The 17,250-nt window shown below is 55.1% G+C and overlaps 1 protein-coding gene across 1 annotated transcript in view; it reads left to right on the forward strand.

Moving 5' to 3' along the window:
- LOC129844150 (lethal(2) giant larvae protein homolog 1-like) overlaps positions 1-11,132 on the forward strand; it is a gene marked incomplete at its 5' end in the record, with an annotated part of 121,869 nt that extends 110,737 nt beyond the window's left edge. Inside the window, one exon of the mRNA XM_055912559.1 lies at positions 10,909-11,132. The remainder of the gene's footprint in view (positions 1-10,908) is intronic.
- Between the last annotated feature and the right edge of the window lie 6,118 nt (positions 11,133-17,250).

Here is a 17,250-nt window from a genome sequence, read left to right on the forward strand (position 1 = left end):
GGTTCTCCTCGTTATACGTCCTACCCCAGGGTTCTCCTCGTTATACGTCCTACCCCAGGGTTCTCCCTGGTTAAACGTCCTACCCCAGGGTTCTCCTCGTTACACGTCCTACCCCGGGGTTCTCCTCGTTACACGTCCTACCCCGGGGTTCTCCTCGTTATACCCCCTACCCCAGGGTTCTCCTCGTTATACGTCCTACCCCAGGGTTCTCCTCGTTATACGTCCTACCCCAGGGTTCTCCTCGTTATACGTCCTACCCCAGGGTTCTCCTCGTTATACGTCCTACCCCAGGGTTCTCCTCGTTATACCCCCTACCCCAGGGTTCTCCCTCGTTATACGTCCTACCCCAGGGTTCTCCTCGTTATACCCCCTACCCCAGGGTTCTCCTCGTTATACCCCCTACCCCAGGGTCCTCCTCGTTATACGTCCTACCCCAGGGTCCTCCTCGTTATACATCCTACCCCAGGGTTCTCCTCGTTATACGTCCTACCCCAGGGTTCTCCTCGTTATACGTCCTACCCCAGGGTTCTCCTCGTTATACGTCCTACCCCAGGGTTCTCCTCGTTATACCCCCTACCCCAGGGTTCTCCTCGTTATACCCCCTACCCCAGGGTTCTCCTCGTTATACCCCCTATCCCAGGATTCCCCTCGTTATACCCCCCTACCCCAGGGTTCTCCTCGTTATACGTCCTACCCCAGGGTTCTCCTCGTTATACACCTACCCCAGGGTTCTCCTCGTTATACCCCCTACCCCAGGGTTCTCCTCGTTATACCCCCAACCCCAGGATTCTCCCTTGTTATACGTCCTACCCCAGGGTCCACCTCGTTATACCCCCCTACCCCAGGGTTCTCCTCGTTATACGTCCTACCCCAGGGTTCTCCTCGTTATACCCCCTATCCCAGGATTCCCCTCGTTATACCCCCTACCCCAGGGTTCCCCTCGTTATACGTCCTACCCCAGGGTTCTCCTCGTTATTTCCCCTACCCCAGGGTTCTCCTCGTTATACGTCCTACCCCAGGGTTCTCCTCGTTATACGTTCTACCCCAGGGTTCTCCTCGTTATACGTCCTACCCCAGGGTTCTCCTCGTTATACGTCCTACCCCAGGTTTCTCCTCGTTATTTCCCCTACCCCAGGGTTCTCCTTGTTATATGTCCTACCCCATGGTTTTCCCTCGTTATACCCCCCTACCCCAGGGTTCTCCTCGTTATACCCCCCTACCCCAGGGTTCTCCTCGTTATACCCCCTATCCCAGGATTCCCCTCGTTATACCCCCTACCCCAGGGTTCCCCTCGTTATACGTCCTACCCCAGGGTTCTCCTCGTTATTTCCCCTACCCCAGGGTTCTCCTCGTTATACGTCCTACCCCAGGGTTCTCCTCGTTATACGTTCTACCCCAGGGTTCTCCTCGTTATACGTCCTACCCCAGGGTTCTCCTCGTTATACGTCCTACCCCAGGTTTCTCCTCGTTATTTCCCCTACCCCAGGGTTCTCCTTGTTATATGTCCTACCCCATGGTTTTCCCTCGTTATACCCCCCTACCCCAGGGTTCTCCTCGTTATACCCCCCTACCCCAGGGTTCCCCTCGTTATACCCCCTACCCCAGGGTTCTTCTCGTTTTTCCCCCTACCCCAGGGTTCTCCTCGTTATACCCCCTACCCCAGGGTTCCCCTCGTTATACCCCCTACCCCAGGGTTCTCCTCGTTATACCCCCTACCCCAGGGTTCTCCTCGTTATACCCCCTACCCCAGGGTTCTCCTCGTTATACCCCCTACCCCAGGGTTCTCCTCGTTATACCCCCTACCCCAGGGTTCCCCTCGTTATACCCCCTACCCCAGGGTTCTCCTCGTTATACGTCCTACCCCAGGGTTCTCCCTCGTTATACGTCCTACCCCAGGGTTCTCCTCGTTATTTCCCCTACCCCAGGGTTCTCCTCGTTATACGTCCTACCCCAGGGTTCTCCTCGTTATACGTCCTACCCCAGGGTTCTCCTCGTTATACATCCTACCCCAGGGTTCTCCTCGTTATACGTCCTACCCCAGGGTTCTCCTCGTTATTTCCCCTACCCCAAGGTTCTCCTCGTTATATGTCCTACCCCATGGTTTTCCCTCGTTATACCCCCCTACCCCAGGGTTCTCCTCGTTATACGTCCTACCCCAGGGCTCTCCTCGTTATACGTCCTACCCCAGGGTTCTCCTCGTTATACGTCCTACCCCAGGGTTCTCCTCGTTATACGTCCTACCCCAGGGTTCTCCTCGTTATACCCCCTACCCCAGGGTTCTCCTCGTTTTACCCCCTACCCCAGGGTTCTCCTCGTTATACCCCCTACCCCAGGGTTCTCCTCGTTACACGTCCTACCCCAGGGTTCTCCTCGTTACACGTCCTACCCCAGGGTTCTCCTCGTTACACGTCCTACCCCAGGGTCCTCCTCGTTACACGTCCTACCCCAGGGTCCTCCTCGTTACATGTCCTACCCCAGGGTTCTCCCTCGTTACACGTCCTACCCCAGGGTTCTCCTCGTTACACGTCCTACCCCAGGGTTCTCCTCGTTATACCCCCTACCCCAGGGTTCTCCTCGTTATACCCCCTACCCCAGGGTTCTCCCTCGTTATACGTCCTACCCCAGGGTTCTCCTCGTTATACCCCCTACCCAAGGGTTCTCCTCGTTATACCCCCTACCCCAGGGTCCTCCTCGTTATACGTCCTACCCCAGGGTCCTCCTCGTTATACGTCCTACCCCAGGGTCCTCCTCGTTATACGTCCTACCCCAGGGTCCTCCTAGTTATACGTCCTACCCCAGGGTTCTCCTCGTTATACCCCCTACCCCAGGGTTCTCCTCGTTATACCCCCTACCCCAGGGTTCTCCTCGTTATACCCCCTACCCCAGGGTTCTCCTCGTTATACCCCCTACCCCAGGGTTCTCCTCGTTATACCCCCTACCCCAGGGTTCTCCTCGTTATACCCCCTATCCCAGGATTCCCCTCGTTATACCCCCCTACCCCAGGGTTCTCCTCGTTATACGTCCTACCCCAGGGTTCTCCTCGTTATACCCCCCTACCCCAGGGTTCCCCTCGTTATACCCCCTACCCCAGGGTTCTTCTCGTTATACCCCCTACCCCAGGGTTCTCCTCCTTATACCCCCTACCCCAGGGTTCCCCTCGTTATACCCCCTACCCCAGGGTTCTCCTCGTTATACGTCCTACCCCAGGGTTCTCCCTCGTTATACGTCCTACCCCAGGGTTCTCCTCGTTATTTCCCCTACCCCAGGGTTCTCCTCGTTATACGTCCTACCCCAGGGTTCTCCTCGTTATACGTTCTACCCCAGGGTTCTCCTCGTTATACGTCCTACCCCAGGGTTCTCCTCGTTATACGTCCTACCCCAGGGTTCTCCTCGTTATTTCCCCTACCCCAAGGTTCTCCTCGTTATATGTCCTACCCCATGGTTTTCCCTCGTTATACCCCCCTACCCCAGGGTTCTCCTCGTTATACGTCCTACCCCAGGGCTCTCCTCGTTATACGTCCTACCCCAGGGTTCTCCTCGTTATACGTCCTACCCCAGGGTTCTCCTCGTTATACGTCCTACCCCAGGGTTCTCCTCGTTATACCCCCTACCCCAGGGTTCTCCTCGTTTTACCCCCTACCCCAGGGTTCTCCTCGTTATACCCCCTACCCCAGGGTTCTCCTCGTTACACGTCCTACCCCAGGGTTCTCCTCGTTACACGTCCTACCCCAGGGTTCTCCTCGTTACACGTCCTACCCCAGGGTCCTCCTCGTTATACCCCCTACCCCAGGGTTCTCCTCGTTACACGTCCTACCCCAGGGTCCTCCTCGTTATACGTCCTACCCCAGGGTCCTCCTCGTTATACGTCCTACCCCAGGGTTCTCCTCGTTATACGTCCTACCCCAGGGTTCTCCTCGTTATACGTCCTACCCCAGGGTTCTCCTCGTTATACCCCCTACCCCAGGGTTCTCCTCGTTATACCCCCTACCCCAGGGTTCTCCTCGTTATACCCCCTATCCCAGGATTCCCCTCGTTATACCCCCCTACCCCAGGGTTCTCCTCGTTATACGTCCTACCCCAGGGTTCTCCTCGTTATACACCTACCCCAGGGTTCTCCTCGTTATACCCCCTACCCCAGGGTTCTCCCTCGTTATACGTCCTACCCCAGGGTCCACCTCGTTATACCCCCCTACCCCAGGGTTCTCCTCGTTATACGTCCTACCCCAGGGTTCTCCTCGTTATACGTCCTACCCCAGGGTTCTCCCTCGTTATACGTCCTACCCCAGGGTTCTCCTCGTTATTTCCCCTACCCCAGGGTTCTCCTCGTTAAATGTCCTACCCCAGGGTTCTCCTCGTTATACGTCCTACCCCAGGGTTCTCCTCGTTATACGTCCTACCCCAGGGTTCTCCTCGTTATACGTCCTACCCCAGGGTTCTCCTCGTTATACGTCCTACCCCAGGGTTCTCCTCGTTATTTCCCCTACCCCAGGGTTCTCCTCGTTATACGTCCTACCCCAGGGTCCACCTCGTCATACCCCCCTACCCCAGGGTTCTCCTCGTTATACGTCCTACCCCAGGGTTCTCCTCGTTATACGTCCTACCCCAGGGTTCTCCTCGTTATACGTCCTACCCCAGGGTTCTCCTCGTTATACGTCCTACCCCAGGGTTCTCCTCGTTATACGTCCTACCCCAGGGTTCTCCTCGTTATACGTCCTACCACAGGGTTCTCCTCGTTATACCCCCCTACCCCAGGGTTCTCCTCGTTATACGTCCAACCCCAGGGCTCTCCTCGTTATACCCCCTACCCCAGGGTTCTCCTCGTTATACCCCCTACCCCAGGGTTCTCCCTCGTTATACGTCCTACCCCAGGGTTCTCCTCGTTATACGTCCTACCCAAGGGTTCTCCTCGTTATACCCCCTACCCCAGGGTCCTCCTCGTTATACGTCCTACCCCAGGGTTCTCCTAGTTATACGTCCTACCCCAGGGTTCTCCTAGTTATACGTCCTACCCCAGGGTTCTCCTCGTTATACCCCCTACCCCAGGGTTCTCCTCGTTATACCCCCTACCCCAGGGTTCTCCTCGTTATACCCCCTACCCCAGGGTTCTCCTCGTTATACCCCCTACCCCAGGGTTCTCCTCGTTATACCCCCTATCCCAGGATTCCCCTCGTTATACCCCCCTACCCCAGGGTTCTCCTCGTTATACGTCCTACCCCAGGGTTCTCCTCGTTATACGTCCTACCCCAGGGTTCCCCTCGTTATACCCCCTACCCCAGGGTTCTTCTCGGTATACCCCCTACCCCAGGGTTCTCCTCCTTTTACCCCCTACCCCAGGGTTCTCCTCCTTATACCCCCTACCCCAGGGTTCCCCTCGTTATACCCCCTACCCCAGGGTTCTCCTCGTTATACGTCCTACCCCAGGGTTCTCCTCGTTATTTCCCCTACCCCAGGGTTCTCCTCGTTATACGTCCTACCCCAGGGTTCTCCCTCGTTATACGTCCTACCCCAGGGTCCACCTCGTTATACCCCCCTACCCCAGGGTTCTCCTCGTTATACGTCCTACCCCAGGGTTCTCCTCGTTATACGTCCTACCCCAGGGTTCTCCCTCGTTATACGTCCTACCCCAGGGTTCTCCTCGTTATTTCCCCTACCCCAGGGTTCTCCTCGTTAAATGTCCTACCCCAGGGTTCTCCTCGTTATACGTCCTACCCCAGGGTTCTCCTCGTTATACGTCCTACCCCAGGGTTCTCCTCGTTATACGTCCTACCCCAGGGTTCTCCTCGTTATACGTCCTACCCCAGGGTTCTCCTCGTTATACGTCCTACCCCAGGGTTCTCCTCGTTATACGTCCTACCCCAGGGTTCTCCTCGTTATACGTCCTACCCCAGGGTTCTCCTCGTTATACGTCCTACCCCAGGGTTCTCCTCGTTATACGTCCTACCACAGGGTTCTCCTCGTTATACCCCCCTACCCCAGGGTTCTCCTCGTTATACGTCCTACCCCAGGGCTCTCCTCGTTATACCCCCTACCCCAGGGTTCTCCTCGTTATACCCCCTACCCCAGGGTTCTCCCTCGTTATACGTCCTACCCCAGGGTTCTCCTCGTTATACGTCCTACCCAAGGGTTCTCCTCGTTATACCCCCTACCCCAGGGTCCTCCTCGTTATACGTCCTACCCCAGGGTCCTCCTCGTTATACGTCCTACCCCAGGGTTCTCCTAGTTATACGTCCTACCCCAGGGTTCTCCTCGTTATACCCCCTACCCCAGGGTTCTCCTCGTTATACCCCCTACCCCAGGGTTCTCCTCGTTATACCCCCTACCCCAGGGTTCTCCTCGTTATACCCCCTACCCCAGGGTTCTCCTCGTTATACCCCCTATCCCAGGATTCCCCTCGTTATACCCCCCTACCCCAGGGTTCTCCTCGTTATACGTCCTACCCCAGGGTTCTCCTCGTTATACGTCCTACCCCAGGGTTCCCCTCGTTATACCCCCTACCCCAGGGTTCTTCTCGGTATACCCCCTACCCCAGGGTTCTCCTCCTTTTACCCCCTACCCCAGGGTTCTCCTCCTTATACCCCCTACCCCAGGGTTCCCCTCGTTATACCCCCTACCCCAGGGTTCTCCTCGTTATACGTCCTACCCCAGGGTTCTCCTCGTTATTTCCCCTACCCCAGGGTTCTCCTCGTTATACGTCCTACCCCAGGGTTCTCCCTCGTTATACGTCCTACCCCAGGGTCCACCTCGTTATACCCCCCTACCCCAGGGTTCTCCTCGTTATACGTCCTACCCCAGGGTTCTCCTCGTTATACGTCCTACCCCAGGGTTCTCCCTCGTTATACGTCCTACCCCAGGGTTCTCCTCGTTATTTCCCCTACCCCAGGGTTCTCCTCGTTAAATGTCCTACCCCAGGGTTCTCCTCGTTATACGTCCTACCCCAGGGTTCTCCTCGTTATACGTCCTACCCCAGGGTTCTCCTCGTTATACGTCCTACCCCAGGGTTCTCCTCGTTATACGTCCTACCCCAGGGTTCTCCTCGTTATACGTCCTACCCCAGGGTTCTCCTCGTTATTTCCCCTACCCCAAGGTTCTCCTCGTTATATGTCCTACCCCATGGTTTTCCCTCGTTATACCCCCCTACCCCAGGGTTCTCCTCGTTATACGTCCTACCCCAGGGCTCTCCTCGTTATACGTCCTACCCCAGGGTTCTCCTCGTTATACGTCCTACCCCAGGGTTCTCCTCGTTATACGTCCTACCCCAGGGTTCTCCTCGTTATACCCCCTACCCCAGGGTTCTCCTCGTTTTACCCCCTACCCCAGGGTTCTCCTCGTTATACCCCCTACCCCAGGGTTCTCCTCGTTACACGTCCTACCCCAGGGTTCTCCTCGTTACACGTCCTACCCCAGGGTTCTCCTCGTTACACGTCCTACCCCAGGGTCCTCCTCGTTATACCCCCTACCCCAGGGTTCTCCTCGTTACACGTCCTACCCCAGGGTCCTCCTCGTTATACGTCCTACCCCAGGGTCCTCCTCGTTATACGTCCTACCCCAGGGTTCTCCTCGTTATACGTCCTACCCCAGGGTTCTCCTCGTTATACCCCCTACCCCAGGGTTCTCCTCGTTATACCCCCTACCCCAGGGTTCTCCTCGTTATACCCCCTACCCCAGGGTTCTCCCTCGTTATACGTCCTACCCCAGGGTCCACCTCGTTATACCCCCCTACCCCAGGGTTCTCCTCGTTATACGTCCTACCCCAGGGTTCTCCTCGTTATACGTCCTACCCCAGGGTTCTCCCTCGTTATACGTCCTACCCCAGGGTTCTCCTCGTTATTTCCCCTACCCCAGGGTTCTCCTCGTTATACGTCCTACCCCAGGGTTCTCCTCGTTATACGTCCTACCCCAGGGTTCTCCTCGTTATACGTCCTACCCCAGGGTTCTCCTCGTTATACGTCCTACCCCAGGGTTCTCCTCGTTATACGTCCTACCCCAGGGTTCTCCTCGTTATTTCCCCTACCCCAGGGTTCTCCTCGTTATACGTCCTACCCCAGGGTCCACCTCGTCATACCCCCCTACCCCAGGGTTCTCCTCGTTATACGTCCTACCCCAGGGTTCTCCTCGTTATACGTCCTACCCCAGGGTTCTCCTCGTTATACGTCCTACCCCAGGGTTCTCCTCGTTATACGTCCTACCCCAGGGTTCTCCTCGTTATACGTCCTACCCCAGGGTTCTCCTCGTTATACGTCCTACCCCAGGGTTCTCCTCGTTATACCCCCCTACCCCAGGGTTCTCCTCGTTATACGTCCTACCCCAGGGCTCTCCTCGTTATACGTCCTACCCCAGGGTTCTCCTCGTTATACCCCCTACCCCAGGGTTCTCCCTCGTTATACGTCCTACCCCAGGGTTCTCCTCGTTATACGTCCTACCCCAGGGTTCTCCTCGTTATACCCCCTACCCCAGGGTCCTCCTCGTTATACGTCCTACCCCAGGGTCCTCCTCGTTATACTTCCTACCCCAGGGTTCTCCTCGTTATACGTCCTACCCCGGGGTTCTCCTCGTTATACGTCCTACCCCGGGGTTCTCCTCGTTATACCCCCTACCCCGGGGTTCTCCTCGTTATACCCCCTACCCCGGGGTTCTCCTCGTTATACCCCCTACCCCGGGGTTCTCCTCGTTATACTCCCTACCCCGGGGTTCTCCTCGTTATACCCCCTATCCCGGGATTCCCCTCGTTATACCCCCCTACCCCAGGTTTCTCCTCGTTATACGTCCTACCCCAGGGTTTTCCTCGTTATACGTCCTACCCCAGGGTTCTCCTCGTTATACCCCCTACCCCAGGGTTCTCCTCATTATACCCCCTACCCCAGGGTTCTCCCTCGTTATACGTCCTACCCCAGGGTCCACCTCGTTATACGTCCTCCCCCATGGTTTTCCCTCGTTATAACCCCCTACCCCAGGGTTCTCCTCGTTATACGTCCTACCCCAGGGCTCTCCTCGTTATACGTCCTACCCCAGGGCTCTCCTCGTTATACGTCCTACCCCAGGGTTCTCCTCGTTATACGTCCTACCCCAGGGTCCTCCTCGTTACACGTCCTACCCCAGGGTTCTCCTCGTTACACTTCCTACCCCAGGGTTCTCCTCGTTACACGTCCTACCCCAGGGTTCTCCTCGTTACACGTCCTACCCCAGGGTCCTCCTCGTTACACGTCCTACCCCAGGGTTCTCCTCGTTACACGTCCTACCCCAGGGTTCTCCTCGTTACACGTCCTACCCCAGGGTTCTCCTCGTTACACGTCCTACCCCAGGGTTCTCCTCGTTACACGTCCTACCCCAGGGTTCTCCTCATTACACGTCCTACCCCAGGGTTCTCCTCGTTACATGTCCTACCCCAGGGTTCTCCTCGTCATACCCCCCTACCCCAGGGTTCTCCTCGTTATACCCCCTACCCCAGGGTTCTCCTCGTTACACGTCCTACCCCAGGGTTCCCCTCGTTATACCCCCTACCCCAGGGTTGTCCTCGTTATACCCCCTACCCCAGGGTTCCCCTCGTTATACCCCCTACCCCAGGGTTCTCCTCGTTATACACCTACCCCAGGGTTCTCCTCGTTATACCCCCTACCCCAGGGTTGTCCTCGTTATACCCCCTACCCCAGGGTTCTCCTCGTTATACCCCCTACCCCAGGGTTCTCCTCGTTATACCCCCTACCCCAGGGTTCCCCTCGTTATACCCCCTACCCCAGGGTTCCCCTCGTTATACCCCCTACCCCAGGGTTCTCCTCGTTATACACCTACCCCAGGGTTCTCCTCGTTATACCCCCTACCCCAGGGTTGTCCTCGTTATACCCCCTACCCCAGGGTTCTCCTCGTTATACCCCCCTACCCCAGGGTTCTCCTCGTTATACCCCCTACCCCAGGGTTGTCCTCGTTATACCCCCTACCCCAGGGTTCTCCTCGTTATACCCCCTACCCCAGGGTTCTCCTCGTTATACCCCCTACCCCAGGGTTCCCCTCATTATACCCCCTACCCCAGGGTTCTCCAACTGGTGGCCCGCCGATGATTTTTATTTTGCCCCCAAGTTTTCTGAACAAAAAAAACATAATTTATTTTTTATTTTTGGACATAAAGGACTGTAAAAACACCAGCCAATCAGCTCCAAGTGATTTTAATTTAAGAAATCTGTACCCAAGTTTCCACACCCATAGTAGAGAGACACGTGAAAGCAAGTTTTAAAAGTATTATGTTTTAGTCAAATATATCTGTTTGGGCTTCTTGCTGTCAATTTGCAGTCTACAATTATTTGTAATTATGTCCCCCCCCCCCCCCCCCCCCAAAGCTGAATCTAGTTGATGATCCACACACACACACTTTTTAAAAAACGTACTCAGACACATGTGCACACACTCTTACCGCCAGACTGCCTGTTTCTAATGCAGCGAGGCCAGACTGACCCGCCTGTTTCTAACGCAGCGAGGCCAGACTGACCCGCCTGTTTCTAACGCAGCGAGGCCAGACTGACACGCCTGTTTCTAACGCAGCGAGGCCAGACTGACACGCCTGTTTCTAATGCAGCGAGGCCAGACTGACGCGCCTGTTTCTAATGCAGCGAGGCCAGACTGACGCGCCTGTTTCTAATGCAGCGAGGCCAGACTGACGCGCCTGTTTCTAATGCAGCGAGGCCAGACTGACGCGCCTGTTTCTAACGCAGCGAGGCCAGACTGACGCGCCTGTTTCTAACGCAGCGAGGCCAGACTGACGCGCCTGTTTCTAACGCAGCGAGGCCAGACTGACGCGCCTGTTTCTAACGCAGCGAGGCCAGACTGACCCGCCTGTTTCTAACGCAGCGAGGCCAGACTGACCCGCCTGTTTCTAACGCAGACCTACTATAGATGTCTGTTTGTCTGTCTGTCCACCAGGTCTGTCTGTGTTGTGGGAGGATCTGGATTACAGACGAGACATCATGTGATGCTTCCTGCCACTCCTCCTCCTCCTCCTCCTCCTCCCCATCACGGCCTCCCAGTCCTGGGGTTGTTGGACTGACTGACCATGTGACCACTTCAGCTACTGAGGAAAGGACTGAAGAACGTCATGATGGACTGTTATCTAACCACTAACACACACTACACCGGGTCAACACGTTGGGATGGACCTGGCTAGTGCTTCAGTGTTCTGCATGGTCCTCTTACTCTCTCCATTCCTCTCTCCTTCCCTTCATCCCTCTATCACTCATCTCTCCATTCCTCTCTCCTTCCCTTCATCCCTCTATCACTCATCTCTCCATTCCTCTCTCCTTCCCTTCATCTCTCCTCTATCCCTCTCTCTTTCCCTTCATCCCTCCTCTATCCCTCTCTCTTTCCCTTCATCCCTCTCTATCCCTCATCTCTCCATTCCTCTCTTCATCCCTCCTCTATCCCTCATCTCTCCATCCCTCATCTCTCCTTCCCTTCATCCCTCCTCTATCCCTCTCTCTTTCCCTTCATCCCTCTATCACTCATCTCTCCATCCCTCTCCTTCCCTTCATCCCTCCTCTATCCCTCTCTCTTTCCCTTCATCCCTCTCCTTCCCTCCATCTCTCCTCTATCCCCCCCTCCATCTCTCCTCTATCCCCCCCTCCATCTCTCCTCTATCCCCCCTCCATCTCTCCTCTATCCCCCCCTCCATCTCTCCTCTATCCCCCCCTCCATCTCTCCTCTATCCCCCCCTCCATCTCTCCTCTATCCCCCCCTCCATCTCTCCTCTATCCCCCCCTCCATCTCTCCTCTATCCCCCCCTCCATCTCTCCTCTATCCCCCCCTCCATCTCTCCTCTATCCCCCCCTCCATCTCTCCTCTATCCCCCCCTCCATCTCTCCTCTATCCTCCCTCCATCTCTCCTCTATCCCCCCCTCCATCTCTCCTCTATCCCCCCCTCCATCTCTCCTCTATCCCCCCCTCCATCTCTCCTCTATCCCCCCCTCCATCTCTCCTCCATCCCTCCCTCCATCTCTCCTCTATCCCCCATCCCTCCATCTCTCCTCTATCCCCCCCTCCATCTCTCCTCTATCCCCCCCTCCATCTCTCCTCCATCTCTCCCTCCATCTCTCCTCTATCCCCCCCTCCATCTCTCCTCCATCCCTCCTCTATCCCCCCCTCCATCTCTCCCTCCATCCCTCCTCTATCCCCCCCTCCATCTCTCCTCCATCTCTCCTCTATCCCCCCCTCCATCTCTCCTCTATCCCCCCTCCATCTCTCCTCTATCCCCCCCTCCATCCCTCCCTTCATCCCTCCCTCCATCTCTCCTCTATCCCTCCCTCTATCCCTCCCTCTATCCCTCCCTCTATCCCCCCTCCATCTCTCCCTCTATCCCTCCCTCCATCTCTCCTCTATCCCTCCCTCCATCTCTCCTCTATCCCCCCCTCCATCTCTCCTCTATCCCCCCCTCCATCTCTCCTCTATCCCCTCCTCCATCTCTCCTCTATCCCCCCCTCCATCCCTCCCTTCATCCCTCCCTCCATCTCTCCTCTATCCCTCCCTCTATCCCTCCCTCTATCCCTCCCTCTATCCCCCCTCCATCTCTCCCTCCATCCCTCCTCTATCCCCCCCTCCATCTCTCCTCCATCTCTCCTCTATCCCCCCCTCCATCTCTCCTCTATCCCCCCTCCATCTCTCCTCTATCCCCCCCTCCATCCCTCCCTTCATCCCTCCCTCCATCTCTCCTCTATCCCTCCCTCTATCCCTCCCTCTATCCCTCCCTCTATCCCCCCTCCATCTCTCCCTCTATCCCTCCCTCCATCTCTCCTCTATCCCTCCCTCCATCTCTCCTCTATCCCCCCCTCCATCTCTCCTCTATCCCCCCCTCCATCTCTCCTCCATCTCTCCTCTATCCCCCCCTCCATCTCTCCTCTATCCCTCCCTCCATCTCTCCTCTATCCCCCCCTCCATCTCTCCTCTATCCCCCCCTCCATCTCTCCTCTATCCCCCCCTCCATCTCTCCTCTATCCCCCCCTCCATCTCTCCTCTATCCCCCCCTCCATCTCTCCTCTATCCCTTCCTCCATCTCTCCTCTATCCCTCCCTCCATCTCTCCTCTATCCCCCCCTCCATCTCTCCTCTATCCCCCCCTCCATCTCTCCTCTATCCCCCCCTCCATCTCTCCTCTATCCCTCCCTCCATCTCTCCTCTATCCCCCCCTCCATCCCTCCCTTCATCCCTCCCTCCATCTCTCCTCTATCCCTCCCTCCATCTCTCCTCTATCCCCCCCTCCATCTCTCCTCTATCCCCCCCTCCATCTCTCCTCCATCCCCCCTCCATCTCTCCTCTATCCCCCCCTCCATCTCTCCTCTATCCCCCCCTCCATCTCTCCTCTATCCCCCCCTCCATCTCTCCTCTATCCCCCCCTCCATCTCTCCTCTATCCCCCCCTCCATCTCTCCTCCATCCCCCCTCCATCTCTCCTCTATCCCCCCCTCCATCTCTCCTCTATCCCCCCCTCCATCTCTCCTCTATCCCCCCCTCCATCCCTCCCTTCATCCCTCCCTCCATCTCTCCTCTATCCCTCCCTCCATCTCTCCTCTATCCCTCCCTCCATCTCTCCTCTATCCCCCCCTCCATCTCTCCTCTATCCCCCCCTCCATCTCTCCTCCATCCCTCCTCTATCCCTCCCTCCATCTCTCCTCTATCCCCCCCTCCATCTCTCCTCTATCCCTCCCTCCATCTCTCCTCCATCCCTCCTCTATCCCTCCCTCCATCTCTCCTCTATCCCCCCCTCCATCTCTCCTCTATCCCCCCCTCCATCTCTCCTCCATCCCTCCTCTATCCCTCCCTCCATCTCTCCTCTATCCCTCCCTCCATCTCTCCTCTATCCCCCCCTCCATCTCTCCTCTATCCCTCCCTCCATCTCTCCTCTATCCCTCCCTCCATCTCTCCTCTATCCCCCCCTCCATCTCTCCTCTATCCCTCCCTCCATCTCTCCTCTATCCCCCCCTCCATCTCTCCTCTATCCCCCCCTCCATCTCTCCTCTATCCCCCCCTCCATCTCTCCTCTATCCCTCCCTCCATCTCTCCTCTATCCCTCCCTCCATCTCTCCTCTATCCCCCCCTCCATCTCTCCTCTATCCCTCCCTCCATCTCTCCTCTATCCCCCCTCCATCTCTCCTCTATCCCCCCCTCCATCTCTCCTCTATCCCCCCCTCCATCTCTCCTCTATCCCTCCCTCCATCTCTCCTCCCTTCAACTGTGAACATGGAGTGCTGAAGGTATAACTTAAAGTTGAGTAGAGAGATGCCTAACACAGTGAAGTATTACACGTTACATGATGCCTAACACAGTATTCAGTATTACATGTTATTAACATGAAGGAACTAACCATGAAGGCTTTCATGTTGATGATGTTGCCATAGATACACTATGTTTTCTATACGTCTGATAAATGCTATTTTATATTCTAGGTAGTCTGGAGCGCTAAGCTAACGGTTAGCTAACTGTCTGTCTAGGGCTAACGGTTAGCTAAATGCTAACTGTCAATAGCTAACCGTTAGCTAACTGTCAAGAGCTAACTGTCTGTCTAGAGCTAACGGTTAGATAACTGTCAAGAGCTAACTGTCTGTCTAGAGCTAACGGTTAGATAACTGTCTAGGGCTAACGGTTAGCTAACTGTCTGTCTAGACCTAATGGTTAGCTAACTGTCTGTCTAGAGCTAACGGTTAGCTAAATGCTAACTGTCAAGCGCTAACGGTTAACTGTCTAGAGCTAACGGTTAACTGTCTAGAGCTAACGGTTAACTGTCTAGAGCTAACGGTCTGTCTAGGGCTAACGGTTAGCTAACTGCTATATGTCTAGGGCTAACGGTTAGCTAACTGCTATATGTCTAGGGCTAACGGTTAGCTAACTGCTATCTGTCTAGGGCTAACGGTTAGCTAACTGCTATCTGTCTAGTGCTGAAGGTTAGCTAACTGCTATCTGTCGAGTGCTAACGGTTAACTAAATGCTATCTATCTAGAGCTAACTGTCTGTCTAGAGCTAACGGTTGGCTAAATGCTATCTGTCTAGGGCTAACGGTTAGCTAACGGTCTGTCTAGGGCTAACGGTTAGCTAACTGCTATCTATCTAGAGCTAACAGTTAGCTAACGGTCTGTCTAGGGCTAACGGTTAGCTAACTGCTATATGTCTAGGTTTAACGGTTAGCTAACTGCTATCTGTCAAGAGCTAATGGTTAGCTAACTGCTATGTATCTAGAGCTAACAGTTAGCTAACTGTCTGTCTAGAGCTAACGGTTGGCTAAATGCTATCTGTCTAGAGCTAACGGTTGGCTAAATGCTATCTGTCGAGCGCTAACTGAATTGTTTAAATAATGGAGGGAGTTCAGGCCGGCTGAATCTCAATAGTCTGAAGATGCTTCCTCCTCTTCCTCTCGACTCCTCACCTCTCCTTCGTCTGCACAGAAAAACACAGGACAAGTGAAAAACGGTATAAAGAATATATGATGAGGGAATTGGGTTTCAGGTGACCAGGTCCTTCAGATCAGGAGGAGAAGACCAGCTGCTTTAGACTGTTGGTACGCCGTCTGGCTGAAGCAGTGTGTTCTGGGTAACAGAGGAGGACCCTATCACAAGTCAACAATTATTTGAACCTTTAAAAAAAAACTTTTACAGTGTAAAATATATTTAGGTTGGGACCCAGAGGAGACGAGACAGGTTCTACCAGACGATCAGAGAACGTGTCACCATAGTTAACGCTAAGCATTATTCTGTGGTTTGGTCAGGGGACCTCTGTCTTAAAGGGACCCTCATTAAGGACTGTAGCAGAGCCTGTCTCCGCCTCTCTCACTAACTAACCACTCGTAGCCATGGGAACCAGAGTCTCTATTTCCTGTAGAGTTCTGATCCTCTTGTGGTGCTGAAGGAAAATGTTAATAAAGTGTTTACTCTTAAACATCTGTCTGGTGTCTGGTTACTGAACGTGGTCTGGTGGCTTCATGTCTGTCGTCTGTCGTCTGTCTGGTTACTGAACGTGGTCTGGTGGCTTCATGTCTGTCTGTCTGTCTGTCTGGTTACTGAACGTGGTCGGGTGGCTTCATGTCTGTCGTCTGTCTGTCTGTCTGGTTACTGAACGTGGTCTGGTGGCTTCATGTCTGTCGTCTGTCTGTCTGGTTACTGAACGTGGTCTGGTGGCTTCATGTCTGTCTGTCTGTCTGGTTACTGAACGTGGTCTGGTGGCTTCATGTCTGTCGTCTGTCTGGTTACTGAACGTGGTCTGGTGGCTTCATGTCTGTCGTCTGTCTGTCTGTCTGGTTACTGAACGTGGTCTGGTGGCTTCATGTCTGTCGTCTGTCTGTCTGGTTACTGAACGTGGTCGGGTGGCTTCATGTCTGTCGTCTGTCTGTCTGTCTGTCTGGTTACTGAACGTGGTCTGGTGGCTTCATGTCTGTCGTCTGTCTGTCTGGTTACTGAACGTGGTCTGGTGGCTTCATGTCTGTCGTCTGTCTGTCTGTCTGGTTACTGAACGTGGTCTGGTGGCTTCATGTCTGTCGTCTGTCTGGTTACTGAACGTGGTCTGGTGGCTTCATGTCTGTCGTCTGTCTGTCTGTCTGTCTGGTTACTGAACGTGGTCTGGTGGCTTCATGCCTGTCGTCTGTCTGTCTGTCTGGTTACTGAACGTGGTCTGGTGGCTTCATGTCTGTCGTCTGTCTGTCTGTCTGGTTACTGAACGTGGTCTGGTGGCTTCATGTCTGTCGTCTGTCTGTCTGTCTGGTTACTGAACGTGGTCTGGTGGCTTCATGTCTGTCGTCTGTCTGTCTGTCTGGTTACTGAACGTGGTCTGGTGGCTTCATGTCTGTCGTCTGTCTGGTTACTGAACGTGGTCTGGTGGCTTCATGTCTGTCGTCTGTCTGTCTGGTTACTGAACGTGGTCTGGTGGCTTCATGTCTGTCGTCTGTCTGTCTGTCTGGTTACTGAACGTGGTCTGGTGGCTTCATGTCTGTCGTCTGTCTGTCTGTCTGTCTGTCTGGTTACTGAACGTGGTCTGGTGGCTTCATGTCTGTCGTCTGTCTGGTTACTGAACGTGGTCTGGTGGCTTCATGTCTGTCGTCTGTCTGGTTACTGAACGTGGTCTGGTGGCTTCATGTCTGTCGTCTGTCTGGTTACTGAACGTGGTCTGGTGGCTTCATGTCTGTCGTCTGTCTGTCTGGTTACTGAACGTGGTCTGGTGGCTTCATGTCTGTCGTCTGTCTGTCTGTCTGTCTGGTTACTGAACGTGGTCTGGTGGCTTCATGTCTGTCGTCTGTC

This window comes from Salvelinus fontinalis, unplaced genomic scaffold (assembly GCF_029448725.1).
Source record: "Salvelinus fontinalis isolate EN_2023a unplaced genomic scaffold, ASM2944872v1 scaffold_0182, whole genome shotgun sequence".
Lineage (NCBI taxonomy): Eukaryota > Metazoa > Chordata > Actinopteri > Salmoniformes > Salmonidae > Salvelinus > Salvelinus fontinalis.